The sequence below is a fragment of the Camellia sinensis genome, chromosome 7, assembly GCF_055761805.1.
Source record: "Camellia sinensis isolate YWXY chromosome 7, ASM5576180v1, whole genome shotgun sequence".
In the NCBI taxonomy this organism is placed as follows: Eukaryota; Viridiplantae; Streptophyta; class Magnoliopsida; order Ericales; family Theaceae; genus Camellia; species Camellia sinensis.
In genome coordinates, this window is record NC_138967.1 from 112,444,598 (window position 1) to 112,450,448 (window position 5,851).

General features: G+C 37.9%; 1 long non-coding RNA gene across 1 annotated transcript; it reads right to left on the bottom strand.

Moving 5' to 3' along the window:
• Positions 1-2,940: 2,940 nt before the first annotated feature.
• Positions 2,941-4,689, bottom strand: LOC114307299 (uncharacterized). The gene is made up of 2 exons (XR_014334679.1): positions 4,259-4,689; positions 2,941-3,406 (listed from the first exon to the last, which is right to left on the bottom strand). It is a non-coding gene; the product is annotated as an uncharacterized LOC114307299 (long non-coding RNA).
• Between the last annotated feature and the right edge of the window lie 1,162 nt (positions 4,690-5,851).

Sequence of the window (5,851 nt, forward strand, 5' to 3'; positions counted from 1 at the left end):
TTCCTTTTCCTCCGGGTTCATTTCAGTTCCTTCCTCCTTATCCGGCTCATCACTCAGCCACCCAGAGTTGTCAATTGATCCATTCAAATCGAACCAGCCAATATGCATATCCCTTTGATCATGCTCATTAAAGAACTGCAAGTTGTCTAAATCTTCATCGAGTTCTGCCAAATCATCCAACCCTTGGCTCGAGCCATCTTCCCTAACCACATTAACCTCTGCCAAGGTTGACAGCACCACTTCGGGCTTGATTTGATCAGTTGGCACAATGTAGCATCTTAGATCATACACCTCATTACGCAAGTCCTTAAAACTTTCTGGCAACAGACTTGTGCCTTTCTCTAAGGTCGACCTCCTTTCTACTACAACTGTTGCCACCACAAGCTTAGGTTGAAGTGCGGACGTGTCCATCATGCACAAATTTGTGCTTTGGGAAATGAACAACGTCGGTCTTGATAGGTGGGAATGGGTAATATATATGCTGGGGTCGTAGGGGATGGCCAGTGTATGGATCAAGCTTAGATTTTGAGGTGGAGGAACTCGATTGTGGGCCGAGAGTGGGTTCGTGGTTACATTTGGTTTTTGGGGTGGTGCGATCACCTTGTTAACAATGAGGTCTTGAATCTGATGACACAGTTGGAAGCATTGGTCAGTATCATGACCATGCTGTTGGTAAAACGCGCAGTATTTTGCTAGGTTATGTTTGGGTGGAAGAAGATCAGGCAGTGGGCGAGGCTCTAATGGTTTGAGGTGCCCTTTTTTGACTAGCACCTTCATGGCTTGAGAAAGGGTCATCTAGAGTTGGGTAAAAGTCCTCTGGGATCAGACAGGGTTAGCTGAAGTTTGTGGAGCTGTGTTGTCAAATGGATAGGTAGTCTTGGTTGTAGTGGTGACAACACTCAAATTTGATGGCCTTGCAACTGTGCTACCACTGGTGGTAGCATTGGAACTGCGCACAAAAGGCCTTTTTGTCGGCTCCTTCTCATCTGTAATCAACCCCTGTTTCACGGTGTCTTCAATTTGTACCCCCATCTCATGGAGCTCGGTGAATGTGAACAGAGGTAGGATGATCATCTTTTGTAACAACTTCCCTTGGAGATTGCAGACTACCATCCTTATCTTATCTTTATCAAAAGGCCTTGTGGTCATCATTGAGGCCTTAGCCCTCAATCGTGTTACAAATTCCGAGAAGCCCTCCTTCGGCTCATGGCATGTTCCTTTAAGATCACGAGTTGTGACCTCAATCTGTGTATTATATGAATACTGTGCAATGAAGGCCTCGGTTATCTCCTCCCAACTCTACTTGACAGAATCTTCTAACTTCGCGTAGCAAATGGCCGCTATACCAGACATGGTACGGCCAAAGAGAGACAACTTTTGTAATCTAGTCAGGCCCATCGGCTGAAAACAACTGTAGATGAACCATGGATCTCCAGAGCCGTTGAATCGATCAATGTACGACATTTTGAACCGATTTGGCAATGCCATCACAGAATCGGTATACCCGTCCTCTATGTCCGGGATGGAGTTAACACCTTGTGCTCTCTTGAATAGCTTCTCCAGTTTATTGACCTTGAGTACAGTTGGGTCAACCTCAAACTCAAATGGAGCCTTAGTTTGATACACAAGTTCTTTGGAGACTTGTGTTGGGATCGGTTCTACTAGAGTCCCTGATTCTCTTGGACATTAGCAGTATGAGTAGTGGCTCCGGGTGTTGGGACACTGTAGACCGCTCGAACTCGCTCCGCACGCCCCCCCTTTCGAAAAGGGCGCGAATTGGGTTCTAGCTACTACTGTTCGGACTCCTGTCACGGTTCTGAATCTAATCTCACAAAGTGCAATGTAAGAATGATAAATCACCAAAGAGTCCAAATCTGGCAAATTGTTTTGGAAAATCGATTTTAATCAAAAAGCGCCAAACATGGACTGCTTTGTCAGATTTCAAAGTCGCCACCTAAATATTTTATTTTGGAAAATTTAGAAAACTCTGACTCGTGCCTAAGGCCACGTGTCCGTCATCACCAAAGTTGCCTCGGCTCGGGAACTTGGGTATGAGGGGGGAAGGTCATGAAATGAGCACCCCTGCTCGCACTACAGGAAATGCCACTTTTGGCGACCAAAATATTGGTCGCCAAAAGCCCCATTTTTGGTCGCCGAAACAATTAGCGACTAAAATATTTTGTCGCCAAACTAGTCGCCTATACGCTGTCGGCGATAGTATTGGCGACTAAACTATTTTTGGTCGCTGAAAGTGAACGTTTTGGCTACTAAACTCTGGTTAGTCGGCAAAGGTTATCTTTTGGCGACTAAAATATTAGTCGCCAAAAGTGAACATTCGGCTACCAAACTCTGAGTAGTCGGGAAAGGGTATGTTTTGGTGACTAAATATTTAGTCGCCAAAAGTGTTGAAATAAAATAAATTAAATTTTCAGCGACTAAAATTTTTGTCGGGAATAAGTTTTAGTGACAACATTACTACATTTAGGGACTAAAGAATTTAGTCGCCAAAAATATTATTTTTCATTTTATTAAACTTTTGGCTACTAACCATTTAGTCACTAAAAGTTCTACCTTAGGCGTGGTGACTTTTGCCGACTAAAACTGTTCGTAGCCAAAAACCTATTAAGATTCATTTCTTTACTTTTTGCCACCAAAAGTTTTAGTCGCCAAATGATACCATTTTTTCCGTGACTAAAAAATTTAGTAGCCAATAGTTTATTTCTCTCATTCTCAAATTTTTTAGCTACTAATTATTTGGTGGCAAAAACGTTTTGAGTTATGTTTTTGCTACTAAATTATTAGTAGCCAAAACTTTTGATTACCTATTTGGCTACCAAAACATTTGGTGGCCAAATAATTTTCTGTTTTTTTTTTAAAAAAAAAAAAAAAATTGTAAACCTGTATTCATTTATATTACATGTACCCTGTATAAACAATATAATCCATCAACACTAAAATATATTATCAACCATTAAAGCATTCAACATAATACATGAATAACCATGATTTAAATCACATACATAATACATGAATAACCAACGTCAATAATTTAAATTACAACCTGTAAACATAATACTTTCTATTACATTTGTAATTAATACAACAATGATACACAAACACCAGAGAAAATCAGACCAGCCACCTACAACGAGGAAGATTAGTGATTTGAAGCAGCTTAATTACGTCCTATAACACCCAAAGCAAGAGAGATTTAGTCTTCTGTCCAGCTCTGCTCAACAATTTCACGCACCCTCCGGTTGTATTCACGCTTGTTCTCACAAAACAACAATGCTGCTTCTGAATTTGCAGCTGAGTTTGCATTTGGATCACAGAGCATTGACTGAAATGAGAAAAAGGGGAAACCTGCATTTGGGCTTGGGTTTGGGTTTGGATCACAGAGCAATGACTGCAATGAGAAAAATGGGAAAAATCAAAAAACATCATACCTGAACTAGTGACCAGTAGCTTTGTGGAATCAAAACATTCCTAGAAGTTATATCTATTTGGTATGGTAGAGTCATGCTTGAACAATTGACAAACTGCTGAGTTTATTACATGCATTTGCCAGTTTTGCTCATTTATTTATTAGTAAAATGATTGCACAGTATGAATTTAATACACACCACGCATAAACACGTGCCCCAAGTTTTTATGTTATATCTATGAGCCTGTTAACAATTAATGAAAGGTTGGCCGCTATTTTGCCACACTAAATCCAACGGATAGTATGCATGGAGTGGCCAACATGGGTTCAATTCTGCTACCTTATGAAAATTTGTTTAAAAAAGAAAAGTAAAAGTTCTGTTAAATAAAGTGGATAGATAGGTATGCACAAACCAATCAACTTTATTTTGCTGCTCTCAAATATTTTTGTATTTCATTCTAGATTTCTCATATTTTATATTACCTACATAGAGGAAAGTGGAAACCATAAAGAAAAAAATAAATAGCACAAGAGCCAAAGGAGATATGTTTTGTGCTAGCATACTCTAAATTGGTTTCAGGCTTGACGCCCTTTTTTCTCAAAATCAACAAACACGAGTCTGTCATACTCCACCAAAAAATTGACAGAAAAAGTTCTTTTGAATAACTCTTTTTCAAGCAAATTAACTACAACAGCTTCAGTTTACCATTTCACTAATCATTCGAAACTAGTATCTTTAAATCAAAATCAAAGGGTGATTTTTTACTACGAGCAATATCATCTGACCATTCCTAGCAATAGATATTTTTGAACCATATATACATTCCATCATACCTGGATAGATGTCAGTATAGCAGCTATATCATATATTGGACTCCACTGATTTTGTAGAATATCCAGACAAATACTTCCATCTGCATAAACTGGTCCAAGCACAAAACAATAGTATGAGCAACTAGCATAGGCATATATCTTAGTGACATTATGTTTCACCACATAAGAGAGGAAATCAAATATCAAGGAGCAATGAAAAGACACAAAGAAAGCAGGATTCTGTGCAACAAGCTCCAGTGGATATGGCACGAAGTGTAATAGAAGCATGCAAACTAATAAACCCCAAAAAAGTAATAGAAACTTATAAAGACAAGTATAAAGCAATGTTGGCAGTCCTAAGAGGAGTAAACAGTATTGAAGTTAATATTAGTGGCAGAGCATGACTTCTGAGGATGCAGTGGCAGAAACTTACACTTTCCATAACACAACACAATAATCTGCTACCCACTCAATCAAGAAAGCAAAAGGATTTAATTACTTATGACAAATAGATTTTACGTGAAGCCTTCTATAAACATATCCATTACCTTCCCACTTCTCAACTTCAAGCACTTAAAGCAAACCAGGCTCAACAACCGCTTTAGTTCGCTCGCATGGGAACGATGATATACTGGAATTGGTAATTCTATATACCCAAAGTGACTTGAAAGGTAAAAAAATGAACAAAACTTTAGCAATACTTCAATGTGTCCAGCGGTCATGACCATTCAAACTTCTCAGTGTAATCAGAAAATAAAAAGGATTAAAACATGAAAAATACGTTCGCATGTCCCGGGTTCCGCAGCACCACATGATTCACATTTTCCAAATTCAAGCGGCAAACTAAGGAACGGATTTGAAAGTTGACTAGCATGGCTTATAGGGAAATCACTATTGGATGATGTGCACTAACAAAAAAATAAATAAAAGGAATCATACCAACTTATTCAACCAGAATGGTCACAAGATCCAAAGTTGCACTTAATCAAATGCCAATTGTAGGACAATTTGTTCGGAAGGAGGTTTACATCCATCACAAGATCTAAAATATGTCTCTGGAACAATATTAGGACTCAAATCTTCTAGGGCCCAGTTTTTTTTTTTAAGAATTTTTAAAACTATAAATGAAAAAACACATCTGAGAACTGTTTTAGTTTCCAAAAAAAAGACAACAATTTTCAATTTCAAAATCTAAAGAAAAAATATTATTTTCAAAACAATTTTTCATTCCCTATCCCCTGTGTACCTCCTCCGTCCACTCACTGAACATTTTTTCTTAATCTCATTTTATTTTTTAAAAACATATGTATGATGTACCAAATATTGAGCATTAAGACTCTATTTACATTATCAATTATAACTCATTTCTCAATGATTAATTCAACAATTATGTTGATAGAATATATATAAAACCATCTAATTAATAGAAAACACCTATGACAACCTTACAGAAAATAAACCTACTTTGCTGTCCACATCTCTATGGTTATCAATCATTTCATCCTCTGTTATTAATCTTTCTAATTTTCTCACTTTACAGCAACAACTAACATCTATCCGATCCGAGTTTGGATAGAAAACAAATTAATACAGTTGTTACATAACATAGGTTTA